Here is a 25,705-nt window from a genome sequence, read left to right as displayed (position 1 = left end):
TGATTACTACAGGCTTGACTGTGACTGACATTGGAATTATTGACAAGAGCAATGCTGCCCAGATGCAATCTTTTCTTCAAATTAGTTATTTTTAAATACCAAGTAACATTCCACAAGATGCTGATAATCATGCTTTCCCTACTCCTCTGCTGACAAAAACTCTTCCAAATGGTGAGACCTGCACAAGAGACTGGTTATGCTGGAGTATGGTAAAACAATCTCTGTATTGTGCACCCTGCTTCATTTTGAACTAAAGTGCTGCAAATGCATCTGTTCTCTCTGATCAATCAGGATGGAGCATCAACAGAGGTCAGAAGAAGCTGAAAGACTGAAACCACCACATGAGAGTTTGTCACACAAAGAAAACTATGTTGCATGGAAACCAGCCAGTAAGGCAGCATCAGCTGAAAGTTCAGTTGAGAATTTACTCTTAACTGAACTCTCTACAGAAACTAATAACTGGAAAACTTCTTGAGCACATCCTGAATGTCATCCTTTTTCTTTCTGGGCAGGGATTGGCTTTCTTTGGTTCAAGTCAATGTATTGATGATCGTACAAATAGAAACTTTCTAGGCATAGTTGAGCTTCTCAGCAGATATGACCCACTTTTATCAGAGCATGTTAAACGTGTTCGAGAATCGCAAGAGAGTCAAAAGCGCTCACCGTGCTTAATATCAACTTAATATCAACTATGACATTGCACGAAAGATAGATTTTTCCTCAATAATTAGTGCATTTGCACAGAAAAAGGCTAGAAAAGCATTTGTTAAATAAAAAAAAATGTTCAAATTATGTCACACTCTTTTTTTGGTGCTTTATTCTGTTTTCATGTGTCATCATTTTTTATTTTTATTATGGCTAGGGGCCTCAAAAGCTGGAAGTGCCTTGGGCCTCTCTGGATCTGTGAGAGGGCCTGGGTGGCCCAGGACTGCAGAGCTGTGTAGAGGGAGGGGTAGGGACAGTGTGGGGCAGGGGCTGACCTGCAATGATACACCTGTGATGGTGGGGAGCCCTGCACACCCACAGAGTTCCATCACCTTCCATCAGTGCAATTCTCCTTGCAGGATTGGAGCCTAATAGTGCAATTTCACCAATTAATGTAACAGGGAGATTTTGCATTAAATCCGGGCCAGGATGAAGTCAATTTGAGTTTTGCCATTGACTTCAATGAGAACAAGATGTCATCCTAGATCATCTCCTGGACAAGCAATGGGCACATTATAATGTCCACCTCCACCTCCATGTGCTCTCAGACAGCTGGAATGGTCACGCAGGGGCACCAGATGGCAAAGCCATCCTTTCAGCAAATAGTTCCTTATTGCCCTTTTTGGTCATGTGTCTAATCTGTCTCCTTGGCTGCTGATGGCCAGAGGGGAGAATTCGGCCATCTTTTGTGTGTGTATATGTGTGTGGATCCTACAATGACAAGTATGATAGATGCAAAATATCAGAAGACTGCAAAAGCAGGCACTTTTCTGATGCAGCTGACTAACATCAGCCTGTTTACTGGAGAGAGCAGGAACCAGAATGCTGTAAAATGTTTTGGCTAAAAAACTAAAGCAGCATGACAAAATATATATATATATATATATATATAAGAGTGAGATTGACAAGAAATGGAGCCTAAACGGCAGGACTGCTTGAGCCTAGGTAGATTTTATTGTTGTCTATTTTTAAGCACATGGAAGGGGGAAGGGGGAAGTCATACATTTCTCTGCTATGGTTTGTAAAACGTTTTTCTCACCATTTAAAAATGTATTTGCCAAGTGATGGGTGTTCAAAGGAAGCAGTGTAGTCTAGTGGTTAAGACACAAAACTGGGGCTCAAGAAATCTGGCTTCAATTCTCTGCAACAGGCAGGCTCCTGCGTGACCATGGACAAATCAGTTAGGCCCAGATCTGCTGGAAGTGAGGAGCCTAAATACCTTTCAGAATCTGTGCCTCAGTCTCCCTATCTATCAGATAGGGATAATGATGCTTGTCGAGTTAGAATGTAAGTTCCCCATAGCAGCAGCTGTCTCTTCCTGTGCATGTGAGCAGCACAGGAAGAGACACCCCTGACACTGTGGGGCCCAGCCATTGCTGTAATGTTAAGAAGAGGAATGCCACTGGGACATTTTGCAGTCTCCTGAAAGTTGACAAACGTTCATGGTATGAAAAAAAATGTATCTGTGTTTCTTTGAGAGTTTGTGGAAAACAATAACAAATTCCATTCAAATAAACACCCATTGCTGTGATCAAAGTTTACAACAGTAGGGTTTAAAATTAATCAATGAATGACATGAAATTCATAGATAATAGAAGTACTAAAAGTGATTAGTGATTTGGGCGTGCTGAGGTGAAACTTTCAATCTATGAGGTGCATTCTGGCAGGAACATATCACAAAACCCTCGGCCAGCATGGGGTGATGATAGGGTATGGACAACGTATTGGGCTCGGTGGAGTATTGAATAATAAATAAATGCTTGTCATCCAAAGGTCTCTAAGCACTTATGAAGGTGGGTCAGTGGCATTACCTTAATTATATAGATGGCAAAACTTTGTAACAAAAAAGGGAAGTGACTTGTGCAAGGCCATCCAGCAGATCAGTGATAGAGGCAGGGATAAGAATCCAAGTCACCCAGCTCCTCGTCTGGGACCCCATCCACCAGGCCACACTACTAGCCTTAGTAACTAAATTCAGCTCTCAGGGAATACAGAGAACAGCCCAAGAAGAGCTAAATCTCAGCAGAAGGGAGAGCTGCACAGAGTTGGGCTGGGCTTGTTTCTGGTTATTGTCTAGTGAGGATGTAACCACCATACCCTAAATCCTCATGCAGGGAAATCTGAGAGGGGAAAATCCCACTAAGTAAAAGATGTGTGTTCCTCGCTGAAAGTCTACCAGCTCCCAAGCCGGGCTATGAGCTATTCTGTTGCTGGGCCATGACACCTTCCTAAAATCCATGGAGAAGCTGCTCCAATGGAACCTTAGAGACCCATTCCAAGGCAGGGGCAAGCATCTAAAGGCTGGGGGATCTGATTTTCAAAGGTATTTAGACACCTGGAGATGCAGATAGGCGCCTAGTGGGATTTTCAGAAGTGCTGAAGGCACCATTCTGTACATTCAGCCATGTAAATACCTTTGCCAGTCTGGCCCTTTGTCCTCATAGATATATGCATATACCACAACCCCAGTGATAGCCCTGCCTTCACCCTTCTGGTCCCAGCAGGAACCATCTGCAGATGTAGTGCTGCCAAGAAGACTGTCCACATTACTGCTGCTTTGGCAGCATATGCTACAGTCCATTTGTAAAGCACATGTGGAGCAATCCTACATTTGGCCCTATATGAAAAGGTGTCCTTTCTAACAAACTAGGGGCAAATCCTGACCTGACCATAAGTCAGTTTGCAATTGACTTTCAAATGCTGCCAGCCTCCCGGTGCCCTGACTGAGTTGTGAAAATGCACAGAGCCAGGGTGAAGCTGGCTCTGTGTCTTGACAGTATTCCCTTGTTTGTAACATGTGAGTTGTAGTTCACCTGAAGGGACTTTCCCTTAATGTGCACCAATTTTTCCTGAATCCTGCGCAGTCTGGGCTTGGGACGTGTATTAGTTTTGTAGCTGGTACCCTCTGTAGATCCTGCTCCTATGGGTGCTATCGGCTGGTACCGGTTTTCTTTCCTCTGCACTGCAATGATCTTGTCGCCTCCAACTTTGTCCAAACTTCCTCTTTCTCGCCAGTAGATGGACACAATCTATTTTGATCGCTGATATTTCCAGGAGGCTGAGTCATGCCCTAGCCTGGTGAATTGGATATCAGGGCTTTCCAGGAGCTAGAAGCAGCCCCAGCAGCATACAGGGAGGCAGACGGGGAGAGAGAGAGGAGAGCAGCTCATACAATGGAGCCTTCAGTTCAGCAGGAGTGCGGAGATGTTTCTCGCTTCACAGGACACTTGAATGCTCTGCCTGGCTCATTTGCATGGCAGCGCCCAGCTTGCTTTTCCCAGCTAAGAGCTGTTTCACAGCAGTGCTGGCAACACTCTGGGAGGCCCCAGATGTGCGGTGGAGCTGTGGGCGCATCCTGAATGTTTCCACATTCTAGAGGGTGCTTTGAGTTCTGAGGACCCATTAAAAGGATCCCTAAGTGCTAGGGGTGGAGGGATAGAGATGCATTGGCTCTCAGAACCCATTGAAAGGGGTGGCCCAGGCCAATGGGCACACTGAGTTCTGAGGATATGCTGGAACGTCTGAACCTGCTAGCGAGTGCAGGGAGGTTCGGCTGGCGCAGTGGCTAGTTTGGGCTGTGCATATGGGTACACAGAACTCCACGCATGCACGGCAGGACCTGTGCCATACCCATCAGCCCACGGGATTTAGGGCAGGCACTCAACTTTCAATGGTGCAACGTGCTCGGAGGTGCCAGGAGGCCTGAGCAGGGTGGCAGCACACCTAGAGTTATCTGTGTCCCCTGGGTGACTATGTACGGATGCTGCTGACAATGCCTATTTTTGATGTATCCATTTTGGTTCGATGAGTGTTGCCTAATCTAGTGTGTGCACCTTTCCCAACACATTGTTCCAGCAGCTCTTCCAAACAGGCAGGAGATAACTAATGTGATAAAGTGGCCACACTCATCTGAGCAAAAAATGCTTTGTATGTTTCTGGGGTCTTCGCATCCCCCAGCAGTCACCAGAGGGACCCTACCGGGCTTCCCTGCTGCATATGAGAGTCCAAGAGCAAGGCAGGGACATTTGTGCTTTTGCCAACAGGTAGGCACAGCAGTCACTGGTACCATATGCAAATGTGGCAATAACTGCCTTTTGAAAAGCCTGGAGGTGAACAGAGCTCCCAGCAGCCTGGGTACCCAAAGCATGAGATGCATTTTCAGAACTTCTGCCCCACTTGATGTCTGCTGTGAAAATGCTCCTGATCTGAAGAGCAACCTGCACAGAATGCTCCAGTTCCCTGCTGCACGTCCCAGTAGATGCCCCCTTTGAAAACCACCCTGACAAAGGCCAGTAAACCAGATAACAGGGTGCAACTGAGCTCTCTCTACTGCGTGGACAGCTGCCAAAAAATCTCTGCTTGTGGCACCTGATAAGCTCTCCTACAGCAGTTCTAGGAACAATACAGGGAGAGATACGCAGGCCCTAGAAACACAGGCACCGTGAGAGAAACGCTTTGAGACTTCCAGGGTTAAATACAATAAAAGAGCTTTGATGACATTTTATTTCATGTAAGCATGGCGAGAATGCTTAGCGTCCCACTCCTGGCTGTGAGCTCATCCTGTCTCAGAAACAAAGCAACATTGGGCCAGGTCATTTCTTGCATGGGTGGCCTCCAGGGACAGTTCAAGGTGCTGGTGATGTGCATGATATAAAAATGGAGGTAGGCAAGAAGTGGGATTCAGCATGTGCCACTCTTCCCTATGCATCACTATCAGAATCAATGCTTCAGGATGGTATTGGAGGATAGCTCTGCCCCTTGTCGTCAGTTTTTCTCTCCAAAATAAAGGTATTAAATATGCTGTCCTGGACACATTTCTAGTGTAAATGTAAGATGGTTCTAAGTGAGGAGTTCCCACAGTTTCACATACATGCTCATCCCAAGAGACATAACACTACATCAGTAGCACCTGTGAATCCCATGATGATATGGTGCCGAGTTGAGCTCTCTTCAACCCCTTCACTATTTGGCCTTTGTGAAAAAGATCCAGCCTGTGACTAGGGCTCCTAGCTGCTATGGCTATGCAAATAATAAATAATAATAATGCTTAGAGACCCCAACTGAGACTGGGGCCCCATTGTGTGTGTGTGTGGGGCACTGTAAAACCACATATTTAAAGAGAATCCCTGCCCCAGTGAGCTTCCTCTCTAAATAGACAAGACAGACAAAGAGTGGGTGAAAGGAATTATCATTACCCCCCTTCCCACTGAGGCACAGAAAAAAGTGACTTGCCCAAGGTCACATTAAAACCTGTGGCAGAGCTTGGAAATAAACATAGATCTCTCTTCTCCCAGTCCAGTGCCTCTCCCCACAAAACCAGCCCCTCTGATATAACAGGAAGCAAAGTTCTACGATCTCAGCCATTGCCAGGATGTCTGAGTTGTTGAGTAACTGGGGCAGAGGTTCTCAGGATAGGGGGGTAGGGCCCATAAGAGATCCATGAATATAGGCACACATATGTAAGGGAATCAGGGAGGTTCACTCAATGTGTTAGATAGGCCCTGTAAAACTCATGCCTGGTGGCACAAGATTATGAGCCAGTGCAGGGAGAGGGGAATGAACAATCTCCTGCGTAGCTGGTCTGCACGCACACTTGCACTGGTTATACTTAGGCCTTGTCCACAAGCTGCACTGTTTAGTTAAACAGGCACAACCCCCGCTTGCTCTTATTGCAGTTTTAAGGGTGGTTTACTTCAGGTTAGTTTAAACCTGTTCTTAACTGACATTAGCTAAACCAAAATATGCCTGGTTTACACCAAAATAAGTACGTCCATTAAGCCTTTTGCTCCAGTTTAATTAAATCAGAATTTGGCCCACTGTTTTTGTAATAAATCTGTGTTTTCCTAGGGAATGTACCGTTCTCATTATGCTCTGCACTCAGACACTCATGGCAATGGCAGGGATAGGGTTTACAAGACTCTTGTTTACCTGCCACTTGAATTGCCAGGTAATCTCCATTTTCTATAGCAATGTGCGGTCTATGTCACTCAAGTGAGAAGTTTTAGTTCTGTCCAACAAAGGGCAGTGCCTCCCAGTCCACACTCCCTGGCACGCGTACGTGCACACACACACAAGCTGGATCTGTCCTGGATCTGCCTGTGACTCAAAGTATAAGTGCCAAAATATTAAGAGAACAGCTTTTCTCAGGGTTATCCCCGATCTATCTGGGAGCCGAAAGTACAAGGAGTGCTATAAGAGAGCCTGTTCTTATAAGATTTCCAGCTCCAGTTTTGCAGACCCAGGAAGTACTGGTAGATCTGGCTATGTTATGTATGAGCATCTGAACTTCCAGTAATGAATTAGAGGTGACTCAAGGGTCCAGGAATTGTTTACTGACATGCCTGTCCTGCACCTAACACAGTAGGGGCTTGATCCTGATTTTGGGATTTGGGCACCGCTGCAATATACATAATTAATAATAAATGTATTTGCCTCTTGTAAAAATTCAGACGTAGATTTTAAATGTCCCAGTGGTTGGATATGCAATTCTTTTAATTGCAACAGAATTAGATCTCTGAACCTTTAGAGGTTCACCTGTCACCGAAAAACAACAAAAAAGCAAAATCCTTACTGTCCCTCATGGTAGAGAAGAGTCAGGACTCACCTGGACAGAATATAAAGAAGAATTCTCATTAAGGGTGCTGAATGCAGACAGACCCTGTGGTTCTCTCTAGTTCAGTAGCCCTTAACTAAAGCTGGGCCAAGAATGGATTTTTTTGGTGTGTTGGCAATTTTGAAAAGACAGAAAAGAATATGTTTGGGGTCAGACTGAAAATGAAAAAAATTGAAATTTTCAGTGAATTCAAAAGTAAAAAAAGATCATTTCAGGTTGAATGAAGCATTTTGTTTTGACAAAATCGAAGCATTTTGTGATTTTGACACCTTTTAAAATGTTTCTGAATGTTTTAAATTAACACTAAAGGAATCTGAAAATAAAGTTGTTTCAAACAAAAAACAAATCAAAATGTTTTGTTTTAAAAATGTTAAAATTAAATGTTTAGATTTTTGTGGAACGTTTTTGTTTACTTTTTGTTATGAAACAATTAGAGAAAATCAACATGAATTCCCCAAATCTTTCAGTGTTGCCGAATCTGCAATTTTCTACAAAAAACATTTTTGGCTGAAAAATTACTCCCAGCTCTACATTGGACCCAGTGTCATAATGCTGAGTCTCTGTAAATCCTGGTCTGGATTTGGCAGTCAAGGAAGGGACTGCTGGCTGTATTGCTGCTGGAAGATGAATGAGTCTAGAATGGTTGAAAAAGAGCATTTGTATAAATACAACAAATCTCATTTCTACTTGATTGGCACTTTAATTAGGCCCACGTCCTTTGGCCACCACTGCAATCAGATTGGAGAAGAATGGGAAGATTCTACACCATTATATTTATCTCAAGATTTTGAGATTTTTAAAAATTATTTTTAAAAATCCTTGTAAATATGGTGAAGAGAGCGATAATGTCTGGGCTTGGAGAAAGCACTGCTTTTTGATTGTGGCACAAGGTTTAATCTTATTATGTTAACAAGGAATTGCTATGTAAGAAAAATAGAGAAAAGTCCTCTCTCCCAAAAGTCCTGTCAATAACATGGCAAGGATTCTGCAGCATGCAAGTTAGCCTTGAATATAAGAATTACAGTGAAAAAGAAAGCAAATGTCCATGCTGTTTTTACAAGGCAATTACCCTCTTTTCTCTCTTTTACTGCATTAGTTTGTATGGAGGCTGTAACTTTGGCTAACAGTTAGTTACCAGCCATGGGTGAATCTCAAGAGGTCTGATCCAGAAAAGCATTACTGGTAAATAATAAGACCAAAGTACAATTGTTGGGACCTAGATCTAGTTGTAGACTCACATTTAAAATGCTGAATGGAGGATTCTGATCAGGCAGAAATTTACACTCAGGTGGACATGATGACACAAGGTAGGAGAATAAAAGGCCCAGTGTGAACATGACTAAGACCATGTCTGTACTACAGACTTCTGCCAGCTGTGTCAGTCAGTGATCATACAGGTGCCTTATGCACTCATTCTCCTTTTTGGCCAGACTACATCTCCCATGATGCACCAAACCAAGGGACTCCTATGATGTACCCCTTTATCAAGAGGAGTGAAAGTGTTGCACCATGGGAGATGTAGTCTAGCCAGAGAGCCTGGCCCATAGAGGAGAATGAGCACATAAAAACCTATTTTCTGACCATTCTAATCACGGCTTTTTGAAGGGGAAGAAGCTGGCTCTCTTTTCTCCACACATTATGTGGGTCCTGGAGAACTGGGCATAGGAGTAAGACTTGGATAAATTGATAAAAACCATACTGGAGCAGTCACTCAGCATCAACAAAACCCAGAACACAGTTTCTATAAAGCTGGGTTAATTGATTCTCCCTCCATTCATTTTCAATTTGCAGCTGCCTCTGGCCTGACCCCAGAAATGCCATAAGAGAGTCTGTTCTGGCAAGATTTCTAGCTCAGGACTGGCAGTCTCAAGAGGTTGGGAGGAGCTTCCAAGCTCTTAGATACTTAACTGAACTCCCAGTCCCCCTGAGACTCACCATGCAGTTGTTCAGAAGTTTACTAGAGCGTTTACTCTGAACCTTCGTGGTTGGGACATTTCACCTTCCCAGCAGGATTTCATGGAAGAATTCTGGCACTTCCTGGCTTGGACTAGTTGGAAACATGGTGAAAGCACCTTCCTAGTAGTATTTCAGTACTTTTATTCCAGGCTAGAACCAGGAAGAGTTTGGGTGTGCACAGATGTGCCCACAGCACATATGTACGTACGTGTGTGTACATGTGCGCGTGTGTGTATGCGCCCATGTATGACTGAGACCAATGAAGATTCTTTACTATCTGTATGTAAAAGTGACTAGGGGTACCAGTCAAAGATCAGGGCCACATTATGCTAGGTGCTGTACATGTATATGGTAATGACACTGTCCCTTACAATCCCCACTGGTGGGTCATAAGGGGGAAGAGTCGCATATGGACGGAAAAAGAGGTGCCTGGAATCAGTCTCTAGTATAGGGTGACCAGATAGAAAGTGTGAAAAATTGGGATGGGGGGAATATTGGATCCTATATAAGACAAACCCCCTAATATTGGGACATCTGATCACCCTATCCTAATCCCACCTGCAATCTGGAGCAGGGGTAGGCAACCTATGGCACGAGTGCCGAAGGTGGCACACGAGCTGATTTTCAATGGCACTCACACTACCTGGGTCCTGGCCACCGGTCCGGGGGGCTCTGCATTTTAATTTAATTTTAAATGAAGCTTCTTAAACATTTTAAAAACCTTATTTACTTTACATACAACAATAGTTTAGTTATATATTATAGACTTTTAGAAAGAGACCTTCTACAAATGTTAAAATGTATTGCTGGCATGCGAAACCTTAAATTAGAGTGAATAAATGAAGACTCGGCACACCACTTCTGAAAGGTTGCTGACCCCTGCTCTGGAAAGTTCTGGCAGGTTAGAGCATCTGAGAAAATAGAGAGGAACCTTCTTGTGAGTAGTGAGTGAATTTCCAGCTCATAACTGAGATTTATTTAATCAAGACCAAGGGAGAACCAGTTTCTAAAGTCATCCAATCAGGGAACAGAGGCAATACTCTGTAACCGTAGTGGAGAATCATACAGTTCAAGCGGTGAATTTCAAGTATTGACTAATCGAATGAACATTCACGTTCAACCGGATTTTGGCTAGTCCAGACTCAGAGGCTGAAGTCTGTTCTGTGAACTATTTGTTCCAGATAGTGAACAAACTGAAGACAATTTGTGAGCAGAACTTAGGAACATAGAATTGCCAGACTGGGTCAAGTCACTGGGACATCTAGTTCAGTAACTTGTCTTCAACAGTGCCAGTATCAGCTGCTTCAGAGGAAATTGCTTCTTCCAGAAGTATATGTGGGATTTGCCTGTTCATGGCATGGCCTTCATGGCAAGTGGTAGACAATTTCTGGGTGGTTGGATCAAAGGTTTTGGGTTTTATAAAGGAATCATTTTCCCAGTTTGGATCCTGATCCAGGTTTGGCTTGGAAGTGCCTGCAGACAGGGCTGGCTCCAGGTTTTTTGCCGACCGAAGCAAAATAAACCCCAAAACAAAAAAGGGCCGGAGTGCCACCCCTTGAAAAGTGCCACCCAAAGGGCTGGAATGCTGCCCCTTGAAAAGTGCCACCCCAAAGGGCTGGAATGCCGCCCCTTGAAAAGTACCGCCCCAAGCACATGCTTGGGACGCTGGTGCCTAGAGCCAACCCTGTCTGCAGGGTATGAGACTGTTTGGATCTGGGCATGGATCCAACACTGTGATTTTATCATGAGTCACACAATGTCTAGTGTTTATTTCAAAGCCCCAGCTCCTGTGCTCATGGGAATGTGTTACTAAGAAAATGTCTAGCACTGGTGGTGTTGGTGAAAAGCTTGAAAACCTGACCCAGCTGCCCCCTCAAGGCTTAGAAACCAGAAGGCAGATAAAAATAAGACAAAATCTATTATTTAAAAATCTTATGATTTCATGCTAGTCTTGTGATTTTTGGGGGCCCCCGGATGCCTGATTTGTGAATGTTCAGGGTAAGCAATGGTGTGGATCTCCTTTCTTGTTTATAAACCAAACCAAACGTAGTGGAGTCCTTCGCCATTCTTATTGGAATTCATTATGTGTGATCAAGGTGGATTATTGGCTCCGAGGGGAATGCACAGTCGATACGTTGCTCTGCCTCCCTAAGGGTCACAGACTGCTACCTTCAGCTCAGGGATTGTTTTAATGCCCGCAAAGGCAAACTGTAACTACTGTCATCTGGGGCTCATCAGTCACTGTCCCCCTCCCTTCCCAAAAGCCAGCAGTGCTGACTCAGCATTGCTCGTGTTGACAATGAGTTCCAAGGGGACAAATCAATGCAAAAAAGATAGGCACGGGGATATGGGGTTTGGAAATATAGACAAAGCAGGGTCTTGTCCCTGCACCTACCCCCATGGTTACTCTTCATGGGGAAGCAGTGTGGACTAGTGGTTAGCGTGAAGGCATCAGAGTTAGAATTCCTGGGTTCTATCCTCTGCCACAGACTCATTATTTAACCCTAAGGAACTCCCTTTACTTCTTGGTGCCTCAGTTTACTCATCTGCACAACTTGCCTCCCCGGAGTGGTTTGACACCTGCTTGGTTAATGTTCCTGAAGTGTTATGAAGCTCTCCAGAGGGTGAGAATCTGTAATAATTACACTGTATTTGGCCTCGTAGGAGCCCCTGTGCATTGTGTTCAGTCTTTTTTGTGTGATGAAAGGCAAGCATTTGAGTGTCTGAAAATTGCTGTGGCCTGTGAGGAAACAGCTCCATCCCCTGCCAGTCCACCCTCTCCTCTGCCTCTCAGAACAGAAGTCAAAGCACAGGGAAGTCCTGCTCTTTGCATGTATAATTGTCAGCAACGGAGTCTTCCCCATGGCAAAACAGCGGCATTACCCAGCACTCCTTGGGTAGGCGTGACATCTCTTAATTTACTACAAAACACCTCTTGTCTCAGGAGAGTCAAGGTGGTGTTTTGTTATGTGCAATTAGACCATGCCCATGATCCTACCTGGCTCTGTTATCTTTCCCCAGGACAATTACAGGCCGTTCTCCAGGAGGCGAAGTACTGGTGGTGCAGGCGGGGCGGGGGATGAGGGGGGTGAGATCGCTCAGGGGCAAGTTGCACGTTTCTCTGCAAAGCTCCCACAGTGCGGAGGAACCTTGTCGCTTGGGTAAGTTCTTGGGCTACAGCTACAAAGTGATGAAAGTGATACCAGGGAGGTCAACAGGTCTAGGTGAATAGGCAAAGCAGGTTCAGTGAGGTTGATCAGAGGCCAGGGCCAGGACTTTTCCGAGCATGGATCTCTTGAGTTAGGCACCTAACTCACTGGAGTAGTTTTCAGGGCGTCAGCTGCTCCCATTGAAATCAGCATCTTTGTAAATAAGGCTATTTTGGCTTAGGCTTCAAATTCTGGAGTTAGGGGCTGCAAGCAAGCACCTGTCCCAGCCTACTCTACAAATGCACCCCAACCCTGCAAAAAGGCTCTCAGAGCTTCAGCCAAGGGAGCTAGGATCTGGGACCATAGAAAAATCAGGGGAAAAAAACCCTCCCTGCAGTTTCAGGCCTACTATGTTTTTTAAATGACAACACACTCCAACTCAACACTGAGCATGCCCAGTTCACGAAACCGTTGGGCTAAACTGGCAGAGCATGCTCAGCAGGTTGTGCCATCTTCATCCTGCCTGATCTGTCCCGCAAGGTGTAAATTTTTCCCTATGCAGGGTAGATTTTGTCCTAGCCTGGGTCACGTTAAGCACAGCACCGATGGGTTTTAGCTAGTTTCAATTACAGTCATTCAAACTTTTGCTCACACCAGCCGAGCCTTTCCAAAAGCCATGCTGACAGCCCATTAGAGCTCGGTTATTTATAACACGGCATGTTAATTTTATGGGATCACAGACCAATGAGTCAATGCTAGGCTTTACTGAAAGGAATCATTCAGGGCACTGAGTGCTCACTGACACAAGCACCTACTCTGCAACCTCCAGAAGAAAAGGCTCTTGAGTCACTCATGAGTATATATAGGTACAAAGATAGCAACAGAGAGAGACAGAGAATCCTGAGATGACTGGCTGGTCCATAGCCCATGACCCTTTGCATGACCAATTATCTTTTTTTCCTGGCCAGTGTTATACACGAGGTCAGACTAGATGATCAAATAGTCCCTTGAACTCTATGAAACTCTTTCCTTGGGGCAGTGTCAGGGAGTGGAACATAGGCAGTGAGGCCTAGTGGTCAGAGCAGGAGTCAGTAGCCACCTGCCAGAGCCAAAGGTCACAGTTGGAGTCAGAGGCAGATCAGAGCTGAGAGTCAAAAACAGGTTACCTGCAGCGAGGCAAGGAAGGAGCAGGGGGTCAGTCCAGAACTGGGGCTGGGGACAAGCTGGCAAAGACTATCATAGCCATGGGCAAATTCTCTGAGCACTTATTGAATGGCTGCTGCTGATGTACTTAAGAGCAGGTCTGCTAATCCCCTCAGCCAACTGGGCAGCTTGGTCTATCAGGTGGCTGATATGGAGCCAAACTGCACTCATTAGATTGCCTGGGGTTAGGTTAGCTGCTGGGCCCTTACTCCTGACAGGCAGCCCTGGACCTCCTTGGCATAAATTAGAGCAGCCTATGGACGACCCTAACATATGCCTTGTAGAGCATTCCAGCTGCATCCCTCCCTTCCACCCACCCCCACCCTATGACATGTCCCCCACATCAGGGGATGGGGGCATGGCCAGTACAGAATGCTAATGCCAGATCTACCCCAGCCAGCAGGGCCTCCTGCACAGGGTGTAATCTCAGGGCCTCCTTTCACTATCTCCAAGACTCCTTTGTACTCCCAGAGCTGTGTGAAGGGGCCTCAGCATAATTGAAGATCAGGACCTGGATCATCAAAGCACTTTCCAAACCGGAACTAAGTTTTGCATTCTACAGTCCTTCTCCCTGGATCATTGCCCTCCCGTCCTTTCCCCTGGAATCAATGCAGCATTGTGGGATTTTTCTAAGACCTGATTTCCTGGCAAGTGTGACCCATTCATACTGAAGTCATCAGGGTGATACAAAAGGGATAAGACCTAAAGAAAGCTCAGAGTTCGGCGCAGCTCTTTTTGCAGCAGCGGCAGAACCCAGAAGTGGTTTGCATGTAGCATATTAGTTCCTTCTCCGAGATCACTGGTGTGTCCTCGGGGAAGGGGAGTTTGTCCTTTGGTGCCATCCCTCTGTCTTTGCTTCTGGCCTTCCCTGCATCTTTTTTTCTGTCCCCTTCTCCGCACCCATCTCCCTTTCCCATCACGTAGCTGAGCAAGACAGCAACACTGGACAGCAACAGTGTTGAGGAGATCTGTCCTCAGCCTGGGAATGCTGCTGGCTCTGAGTTCTCTTGAAACTGAAGATGGTAAAGGACAAGGCAAATGAAAAAGGGCATTCTATTAATAACTCACGTGAATGAGAGCTCATTTAACATAAAGGTGAGCTACATATAGTACATTGCAGATTGACACTGGCCCTGCATCACTATGTAATGAAACTCACATCAATGGCCTCCCGCCTCTGCCAAATGGCAGGTGCAGCAGGGAGAGAGCTGAGCTCAGGATAACCCAGGAGGAGATGATTCCAGGAGTTTTCAAAAGGATGAGTTGGCATTTGGCCAGGACCAGAGTGGAGTCTAAAGTAAAACCAAATACTTCCCAGCTATCATGGATGATGAGGGTAACATCTCTACTCTGGCAAAACCAACTAAGCCCTCTGGTCAATGTTTCATCCAACAGAGAGCACTGACAGCTCTGCCTAGCATCAAGTTGAGGCTTTGCTTTGATACTGACACTTACTGAATGGCCAATGGTTCTTTTCCTGCACTACCTGGGTTTCCTGTGGGCTCTTCCAGGCCTGGACAAGTTGCTTGGCTCGTGAAACAGGCTGAGATCCCAGCCAAAAGTGGAGTGGCTGTGGGCATTTAAATAACTGTTTCCTGTGCTTTCCCTCTGGTTCAAGTTGTTTTTCTGAGCTGTCTGGGTGCCTGGTTGTGTGAAGGGTTTGCTCATTATTTATTTCCCTGTAAAGTGCTTTGAGACCCTTTGTATGAAAGGTGCTATAGAAAAAAGGAATTGAATTGGAATTGTGAAGTTCTGAGTGTGAAGCCCTCTTGGCAAAAGAACAGGAAGGAGAGAGAGAACGTAAAGCAAATGTCGCATATGCAGAGCAAGGATCACAGACCAGCTTCTCTGTCTCAATTTAGGGCCTGATCCAAAGACCATTGAAATCAGAGGGACCCTTTGTGCTGACTTTCATGTCCTTAATGGTTTTCAAATTCCCAGTGGCACTGCAGTCAGGGTGGGTATGTTTGCTGGGAGTAATCACAAACTCTTCAATCTGTTTTCTGTTGCCAGAGAACAGCATGTTCTCTGCCTGGTCCCCAGTCCTCCCTGTCATGCCACTGGCTAGGGGAAGTCCAATGCTGGCATAGCAGGTGTAGGTTGCAGGTCAGGATGTAGGTTTATCGGTGGAGACCCAGGACTGTAAAAGCAGAGGGTAAGGCAAGGTTGGATCAAGGTGCATTAGCAGAGGTGCGGGGGGGGGGGGAGGCAGGACTGGTCAGTGGGGGGAGCCCCACCAGGAAACAGAGGGTTGATCTGCCTTAGCTGCATTCTTGGGGCTGTGGGGGACATAGCCTGCCCACTTGATTGCTGTGACAGTATTTAGGGCTGCCCATTTTTTGACATCAGGAAGGAAAGACACTTCAGGTTTGTTTTGAATGAGCCCAGGTTCTCAGGGTGGCTCAGCAGCTCTTCAGCCTTTTGATGGCTCCCTGGGAGTGGAGTTTCTATGTGCCTCAGGGGTGGGAGCCTGAAAGCTTTCCCTTTCCTTCCCCAGCTAATTTGGGGTGGCTGCAGGCGGCCCTGTACAGTGCAGCTTCCCCACATAGATCTCTCTAGTGCAGTGACTTTCCTCTCTCACCTGCCAGCAGCCTGATCTGACAGTTGGCAGTGGGGTGGGAATAGCAGCACAGGTGGGGCAGGGGGAAGCAGGAGCCATTCAATACAACAGCCCATGGAAATTAGCCCACGAGCTGATGCTTGGCTGGTGTTTGACGGTCCCGTTACAGCTGCTATTCTGGTGGGTGATGTGCATGACCGCAGAGGAGAACTCTGCAAATTCGGCTCTGAACTGTTAGCCAGCCCTCTTTCTTTCCATCAGAATTCAGGCAACAGGGGCACAGACCTATGCAGCCCCGGCACACAGCTAGGAAATCAGGTGCAATTCATTCCACCCTGCTCCCCGTGGGCTCACACGGAAAGGCAATTACCAGCCCTTTATCACTCATTTCTTAAAGCCTATTTCTTCCCCTCCACACACACACCTATAGGCAAGGCTGTTTCTAGGCTATTTTCTCCACTGCAGGCTGTGGGTGAGCGTTGCCGGGAGCAGCATTTAGCAGAACCAGGCAGCGGGCCCAGTGTTAACTCCAAAGACGGCTCTGAAATAGACTTATTATGCCAGGAGAATGAGTGTGCTCAGGGTTAACTGTAACAGAGGCCAGGAGCAGCCAGTCCTAGCAGGACCCTGGCTGGCTCCTTTTCATACACAATCAAGCCTCAGAGAGGGGATGAGGAGCTGCTGGGCTATTGCATGTCATTATCCTGGGGTTGTGTGGGGGGGGGTAAGGAGCTGGACTCTAGGAAGCTGCTGTTTGTTATTTTCTGTTTTTAGAAAGATTCCATGGCTGAAATCAGCAAAAACTAGGGCAGCAGCTGGGAGGCATTGGGATGCTGTCCTTCCTGCCCCCCAGTGCTGTCTCAGCCAATCTCCCCCTGCCTCCAGCCTGCCACTGTTTTGCTGAGTAAAGGTGGAAGATGGTAGAGGGGTCCAGACAGGCACCAGAGATTCTGAATGCCTCTCTGAGCATCTTGGGCTGGCAACCAGGCTCCCATATCAGATGTAGGGCTGGATTGTGCCCATTAACAATAGTAATACCTAGCTGCTATTTAGTGCTTTTCATCCCATCTTCAACGTGCTTTACAAAGGAGATCAGTGCCAGTATCCCTGTTTTACATATGGGGAAACTGAGGCACAGAGGAAGTGGTTTGCCAAAAGTCACCCAGCAAAATAAATAGCACAGGTGGGAATTGAACCCATATCTTCTGAGTTTCAGGCCAATGCCCTAATCCATGCTACCTCAACTATGCACTTGCCCCTCTGGGAGAACCTGTCCCTAGGGAGAGCAGCCCTCTCCCCAACTCCATAAATAGGAGCAGCATATCCTCACCTCCATTGTTAGGCAGCCCTGTTGATCAGTGTGTGTGAGGGGGCAGGACTGTAGGTTCCCCATTTCCCTTGGGAGTGGCTCATACACTAAGGAGCCCTAACCAGGAGTAATCTGAGTGCTCAGGACTGCAGCATGTCTAGCTCCTGTACAGGAGTGCAAATAGGTAGGGTGGAATGCGCTGCTGTACCTCTCCCAAGTCACTGTAAGTCTGCCCAGTGCAGCTCCTGATCCACACGCACAAACCCCATCGATAGAGGGGGGTGTGTGTGAGTCCCTTGGTCCTGTTAACATTTCCCACTGGCCTCTCTAAGGCCTCAGGGAACCACCTGCCCATGAGATCTGGTCCTCTGATTAGGTTTTGGTGCGTAGATGATAGAGGTGTGAAGGTCTGATTGCCCCATAAATGAGTCCCTGAGGCAAAACCGAGGATCTCACAGGAAATAGAAATGCAAATCCCACTATCAGTGGGTTTATCTAGGCTGTCCCAGATTCTGAGACACTTGGCTTTATCTGGGACCCCATGGAATCCATGTACAATGTTATCACCCGCTGAAAGCCGGCAATATGTTCAGCACAGCATAGAGCATAGATGGATGTGAGCTGGACTCACAGATCAAGTGCAGCAGATGGCCGGTGGTGTTTAGCAGCTATACAGAGTCATATTCATCATGTTTCCAGGTGTCAGCTGTTCCTTGCCACCTACTGCTTCTTGCACTGGTGACAAGTGAACTGTCTAGCAGGGGTCAGATTCAATTTTGCTTCTGTTGATAACTGTCTTGTAAGCATTTCACATTGTCTATCTATCCATCCCCATACACACTCACCTATTTATCCATCTGTCCATCCAAGCTGGCTGAATAGTAAAAGAAACTTTAATTCACAAATATTTTTGTGAATAAACATACAAATGTGTGTTTGCTCTGATTTGGAGGTCAGTCTAGATGATCTGATGATCTGTCTGACCTTAAAATCCATGAATCTATGAATGGTGAGGTTTTATTATTCCTTATTGGGAATATTCAAACAGTCATTGGGCATTAAAGTGATCGCAACCTCTGTAAGTTTAATGGATTTTTTAGCACAAAATCAACATCAGAAAGTGCATTGTTCCCTATTTGTTATTCTCCTGTTTACAACATTTCCTCAGCCAATTAGGGAGCAGAAATAACACCATGCAAATGTATGTGACCAATCACATAATCCCATTAGTGAATAGCAAATAGTCATAGTGAACAGCAACAATGTAGAGCCTGTAATTGTTGGCTGAGTGCAACCCCATAATGGGCCCAGCCACTGAAACCAGTACTGACTCACAAGCAAAATTCACATTGAGTATTATTTTAAAAGAATAGTTTGACTGTCTCTAGTTACTGCCAACTGAAATAATAATATATAGGCCCGATTCCCTCCTAGTGTCTTGCACATGTACAGAGCAAGCATAAAACTACTTTTCTGATTTGGCAATTCACTTCAGAGAAGAGCCATGAGAATGATCAAAGGAATGGAAAATATGACATAGTGAATGACTCCAGGAGCTCAATCGATTTAGCTTAACAAAGAGAAGGTTAGAGGTTACATGGTCACAGTGTATAAGAACATACATGGGGGACAGAAATTTGACAAAGGGCTCTTCAGTCTAGCATAGAAAAGCATAGCAAACATTCAATGGCTAGAAAACAGAGTAATTAAGACACAATTTTTAACAATGAGGGTAATTAACACGTGGCAGTTTTTATATCAAGACTGGAGGTGCTCTCATTCAAACAGGAATTAACTCAAGGATGTTCTCCCGCTTGTGTTATATAGGTGGTCAGACTATATGATCACAATAGTCCCTTCTAGATTTATAATCTATGAATTCCCCTCCATGGGACTCAGTTTGCCCATCTGTAAAGCAGGGATAATGCTATTTAGTTAATCTCCTTTATAAAGTACTTTGATATTTATGGATGAAATTTGCTTTTTATTATTACTATTATTATTATTATTGGACCCTAAGGTTCTTTGGCTTCAGTGGGAGATTTGTAGGAGTAATGATGGACGAAACTAAAAAAGGGACTTGGGGACAAATTTTCAAAGGTATTTAGGTGCCTAAAGATGGAGATAGGCACCTACTTGGATTTTTGAAAGCACCTAGGCACCTAACTCCTATTTGTTTCAATGGGAGTTAGGCACATTTGAAAACCCCACTAAGTTGCCTGTCTGCATCATTAGGTGCCTAAATACCTTTGAAAATCTTGCCTTTGGCCCATTAATATTGAATGATGAGGTTTTCCCTTATACTAGAAAGGGGAATGCAATGAAAAAGAAGGATCAAATTAGAAGTGCAAATGCCCACCCACTCCTAATCCCCTTGCTGATTTTCCCTGTTGTTCTTTTAAAGGTTTTGTCCACATTAAGTTGGAAGCATAATTCCATTGGCATGGGCCACTTCACCTCTTCCACTGTACCTGCTACTAAACCCCTCTCCTGCTATTCCCTTTGATGACTTCTCTTCAGCTGCTGCAGAGAAGAAATGCTCGTATCAGCAAACAGATGGCGGCTGAGGCATGTAGCATAAAATATATTTATCAAGGCAAACAGCTGTAGCCCATTTCATTTTGAAGATTTCTATTAAAAGTTCTCTGGAGCTACAAGCTGCTCCGACTTTGCAGTTGGAATAAAGCTGAGGGGACAAATGGCTTTTTTTCAGAGCATTTCTTTCCTCTCTCTTAGCTCATTTTTTTGAAGGCCCAAGGAAAGAACAGCCTGGCTCTGTTCACAGTGCTGAGGCTGGCTCTGATGCGGTTGAGGAAGGGGGAGCATGGCACTTGAAATGCTGGTGGTAACACAGTATCGGCCAGTGGCCCACAAGTTTGCATGATGGCATTCTGACTGGCTGATTTTCAATGGGCATGGATAACCTTGCTCTTATGGTGGGATCATTCCCATCTATGCCTGCTACATCCCTTATCACACATGCTGTCCAACCACAAGAATGAGTCACACTCAGTCTGAGGTTAAAGATGGCTTCCACCCAGTGCTTAATTTGTGCCAGGGCTTGCCAGGGCTGAGCCCTTGCACCTCTAGGCTTAGCAATTCATAACCCCGGCACTTCTGGGCTTGCTGCATCAATTATCAATGTAAAAAACTGCTTGAGCCCCAGCACCTAATTGCTTGAGCCCTGACACCTCTTTCATTACATATTAAGCACTGCTTCCACCAAGGAAATCTTCCACGATGGAGGTTGCAGAGGTAGAGAGCAGCCCAATATCTCCTCTGATGGGGGGGACCCACAGGCAGACAGGGCTAGCTGTTGGGAAAACTTTTGACAGAACCATTTGCCATTGGAGATTCCAGTCCCGTCAAAGCTGAAATGTTTTGCAAAATCGTATCCCTGAAATTTCATGTAGGAGAAGAAAAGGAGGGGAAACGTACCAGAAATAAAGAAATGACATTTTTTGAATGAAATGTTTTGATTTTTCCTTTCAAAATGACTTTGTTTCAATTTGTTTTTGCATTTTGTATAATAACATATATCAAAATCGTTCAGTTTTGTCAAAACAAAATGTTTCAATTGACCTAAAACTTTTTTTTTCAGATTTTTTTTTTGTTGAGAAAATCTCAAATTTGTTTTTCCGCCTCCTAATTGTAACAAAAAGAAATTTCAAAATCCTCTGCAAAATGGAGTGTCCATTCTCTGCCTTGCTGGAATCAGAACGATCCAAAAAGTAGGTGCTGTTGGCTGAAAAGGAGCAGTGGCCAGAGAAGCCAAAGAACTCATCCACAACCTCAGCCAGAGGCAGCTACTATGGATACTCCTGGCCACAAACTAAAGCTGCCCTGAGGGCTGGAGGCAACACAAGCTGGGATCTCTCAGGGTGAGCCCTCCCCCACCAAGACACAGGGGGAGGTGTAATTTACATATGTATGAATGTGGCCCAGGAACTATAAGTTTCTGCAGGAGCTGGAATAGTCATGATTCTTAGCACTCACGTAGTGACTTTCATCCATAGATCTCAAAGCACTTTACAGTGCCAGATAAGTCTCATTATCCCATGTCGGAAAACTGAGGCAGAAAGGAGGGACATGACTCATTCATGGTCCCACAGTGAGTATGTGGATGAGTTAGGAATGGAACAGAACCCATGAGTCCTGCCTGCTACCTTATGCTTTAACCACTTAACAGTGGAATTGTCAGCTATCAAGGGCTGTGGTGGTAAAGTCATAAATCCATAATTTGACAATGGAACTCATTGCCACAGGATTTCATTGAGGTAAAAAACTTAGCAAGATTCAAAGAGGGATTGGACATCTATACAGATAAGAAGATCCAAAGTTATCATAGTATCAGAGGGGTAGCCATGTTAGTCTGGATCTGTAAAAAGCAACCGAGTCCTGCGGCACCTTATAGACTAACAGAAGTATTGGAGCATAAGCTTTCATGGGTGAATACCCACTTCGTCAGACGAATACCCACAAAAGCTTATGCTCCAATACTTCTGTTAGTTTATAAGGTGCCACGGGACTCTTTGTCGCTTTTTAAAGTTATCATAGTCAATGCTAATATACAATTTGGAAGAGAGATTAAACCTCATAATTCAGGGCTAAAACTGTTCTCTAACTGCTAGAGGTCTGGAGGTTTCTTGCACCTCCCTCTGAAGCATCTGGTGCTGGCCACTGTCAGAGAGAGGATGCTGGACTTTGGATAGACCTTGGCTCTGATCGAGTCTGGCAGTTCCTGTGTTGCTGTGATAAGGTTTAAATGCTCAGCCTTGGAAAATGACATTTATCTTTGATGGAGGGAACATCACGGATCTCAGATTTTTTCTGAATCCAGTCAAAGTGCCTCTGCCTGAAATAGTCAGCTCAAAGACCCCAAGCTAGTAATGATTTTGTTCTATGAGATGAGTGAGTTCTTCAAACCGGACCATATCCTAAATGTTTTGTGCACCCAAAGGGGAAGACTTGAGTCAGTGACTGCCTAGTGCCTAGACACCACATCTAAGCATGCACTGGGATCATAGTGGGGGTTCTGTGATCCCGCACTGGCATGGCTGTCCTGAGCCTCCATAATTATAGAATATATGCTAACCCAGTCCCCTGAAAAAGGGAATCTCTGTTTCTGTCTTTTCATGTGTGGATGGTGCTTAATCAAATGCTGGCTGCAAAGACACCTCCCAGAAGCACCTTGCTGTCAGTGAAGGGGTTGTGCGGCATGTCTAGGAATAACATGGGAGCAGTCAGTAACAGAAACACCCCTGACACAGAGCAGAGGGGGAGGAAATGTATAGGACAAGTTGGTGGTTTGCATCGCCATGCACCCCAAAGTTTCCCCTCCATCCAGATCCACTAGCTTTTCTCCACAAGGCAGTATGCTCCATTTTTTTCACACAGGCTACGGCTACCATACAAAGCCCAAGACGCCAAATCCACCTCTGGCTTCTTCAGCCAGGAGGCTGTGGAATTTCAGTCTGGGTTTTCTGAAATGGCCATAAAAAATTTACAGTGTGTGCAACTTTTTCCTCTCTCTAAAAAAAATAATCCTCTTATTATACAGGATCACAGGCAGCATATGCAGCAAATAAAATATTCCTGGCAGCATGTCCTTTTTAATTGAATGCAGTTTCCCCAGCCAACTCCTGTACCTTGCCTCCCAAATTCAGGCTTCTATTTTGAGCCCAGTGAGCAGTGGGATGAGAAGTTTGCCCTAAAAATGTGCTTAGCAGACTGGGGATGCCATATGTGCACCACGCTATGAGGAGCTTGTCGCCAACCCACTGACAAGGAAGCTGCTAGTGAGCTTTAACTTTGGGGATGGGGGTTTGTATTAATCAGGAGCCACAGAATCAAGCCTTGGAGTCGCTGGTGGCAGGAATCCCAGTGGCAGGTTTGCACTAGGGAAGCAGGGTAGGCCACTGGATGGAACTTAAGGCTAGCGCTCTGGAGCTCTGGGTGTCACGCTGAGCCCTGATGCAGCATGAGCCTGGGCAAGTCATTTCTCTCTCTGAACAATGAGGGCACAGCTATTGCCCTCCTTTGTACAGCTGGTGAAAAGCACTACAGCAGAGCTCAGTTCTATTGTGAGGGTTAGATCATCACTAGCCCTCGGCTTCTGTGCAAGCAAATACGGGGGATGCAAGATGTCTCCCTTATGCCATAGATTGCAGCATCAAAGGAAAAACAGGGTGTGCACCTCTCCTATGTCAGCCCACCCTACCCAACTGGGTGAGATAGGAACTCCCTTGGGCTGTGGCTCCTCCCGCCAGCCAGCAGAGCTGCACCTGAGTGCTGGGTTATGGAGAGGGCATTGGGTGTAGCAGTTTACTTCCTCCCCACACATGGAGCAGGAGTGAGATAGGGAGGCAGATCTGGACTTCCCCTATCCCTACCCGAGCACCTCCCAGGCATCCATTGATGAATGGTCACAACCCCTCAGCAAGCATCTTGTATAGGTGGGGAAGCAGGCACAGAGACAACGAGGGATTTGCCAAACGGCACCCTTGGGAGGGTTGCACCAATGGCTAAAAATCGAGTGTAGATAGGGCCTGAGTCCCTGCTGCCTAGCACCTCGGTGGTGTAAAATGGTCTCAGTCCAGTTTGGCAGCATTTGATACTAGCTTTGCCCTCTCTTTGAACCGGTATAACTGATGACATGTGGGGCAAGGCAGGGGACAATCAGAACTGGAGTGTTCATGAACCTCCTGCCTCCATTCTTGTAAATGGAGACTCTCACCATGATTTACCCCTTTTCACTGGTCGCTTGATGCAGGAGGTACAGCTTGTGTAGGTTCTATATCCCTCCTGCTCCATGTGAAGGTTTCCCCCTAGGCCTTAGGGTACATCTGCACTGTAATCATGGGTTGCGACTGCAGCTGAATGGGCATACCCAGGCCAGCTTTAATCTAGCTAGCATGGGTACCAGCCCAGTGAAGCTGTGGCATTGAGACCTGCAGAGCTGGCTGTACAAGCCTGCCTGGAACCCCAGGGCAAACCCGTGCTGAAGGTCATGGTGCCACAGAATCGTTGCTCCCGAGCTGGCTAAATTAAAGCTAGCTCGGGTATATCTGTTTGCTGCCATCACACCTGTGACTGAAGTGCAGACATACCCTGCGTGTGACGCTTAGACCCTCCCTTGACCTGGGATATGACATGCTAACACAGTAGCCAGAAAAAGTTTACTACAGGCATTAATCCTTCTCCACAGGCGTCTAAATAGCACCTTGGCTCCCTATTATCTCATTACTTCTCCTGTAAACAGCTCTGTTCCTTGAAAGATGCACCCCAGTGGGCTGCTGTAGTGTGTGCCTGCTGGAACCCAGGAGGCATTAGGTCACCCTAGACACTTGAGGAAAACAAGGCTGCTGCTCCCTTTGGAGAATGGTCTCTTAGCAGCAGCCACTGGGCCTTTTCATTCCCTGCCTGCAGAGGACAACATCTCTGTTCGGCAAGTGTCCTCCCAGTGCTTGGATGATGATAGTGTAATTAGGCTGATCAGTTTCAATTTGCCACCTCCACACAGCATGGATCTGGAGAGAGAAAGAAAGACCCTCCATTCCCTGGGAATCCAAGCAGTGTATTCCCAGCCAAACTCACTTTACCAGTTACCCGCCCTGATTAATCATATTATATATATATAGACAAATAAGAATACAAAAAATCAAAACAAAACACCCGAGATCATGGTGGGAAGAAATACCTCACCTTCATTCCATCTTTCTCACTACAGGATCATTTACCTCTAACACAAGGAGTGAATGTTATTCGCTGCACTTGGGTTGTGGCATGGCCAGAGTTTCCAGCAGTTACACAGTGTGCGATAGGGCCCCTGTGTGCTCATTGTTGTGGCACACATGGTTTATGGTGAGGAAATGACTCTGGACCCATAGCACTGCAGAGCCTGTAACATCAGATTGGCACAGGGCACTTGCAACACGCCCTGAAACAAACAGGAGCTGCAGATGCTGAGCACCAATACGGGTTAGACCTAGAGAGATTAGGCGGGGAAAGTGTTCAGCTGGGGACATCTGGAGAAGTCTGCAAAATGCATTATGGGATATTAAGATACGTAGCAGGATGGGAACTGATGAGTGGTCAGCCTTCTAGACTCTGAAGCATCATGTTTAAGGGTCTCGAGACAAATGCATTTGTACAATGCCTCTTACGTGAGGCTCTCAGAGCATTGTACAGACGTTAACATCTTCACAGGA

At 45.9% G+C, this 25,705-nt stretch overlaps 1 protein-coding gene across 1 annotated transcript in view; it reads right to left on the bottom strand.

The window, feature by feature from the left end:
* Positions 1-25,705, bottom strand: part of KIRREL3 (kirre like nephrin family adhesion molecule 3) — a 728,850-nt gene that overhangs the window by 696,903 nt on the left and 6,242 nt on the right. The window lies entirely within an intron of this gene.

Source organism: Mauremys mutica, chromosome 22 (genome assembly GCF_020497125.1).
Source record: "Mauremys mutica isolate MM-2020 ecotype Southern chromosome 22, ASM2049712v1, whole genome shotgun sequence".
In the NCBI taxonomy this organism is placed as follows: domain Eukaryota; kingdom Metazoa; phylum Chordata; order Testudines; family Geoemydidae; genus Mauremys; species Mauremys mutica.
Note: the sequence above shows the minus strand (reverse complement) of the source record. Positions and strands in the feature narration are given on the sequence as shown.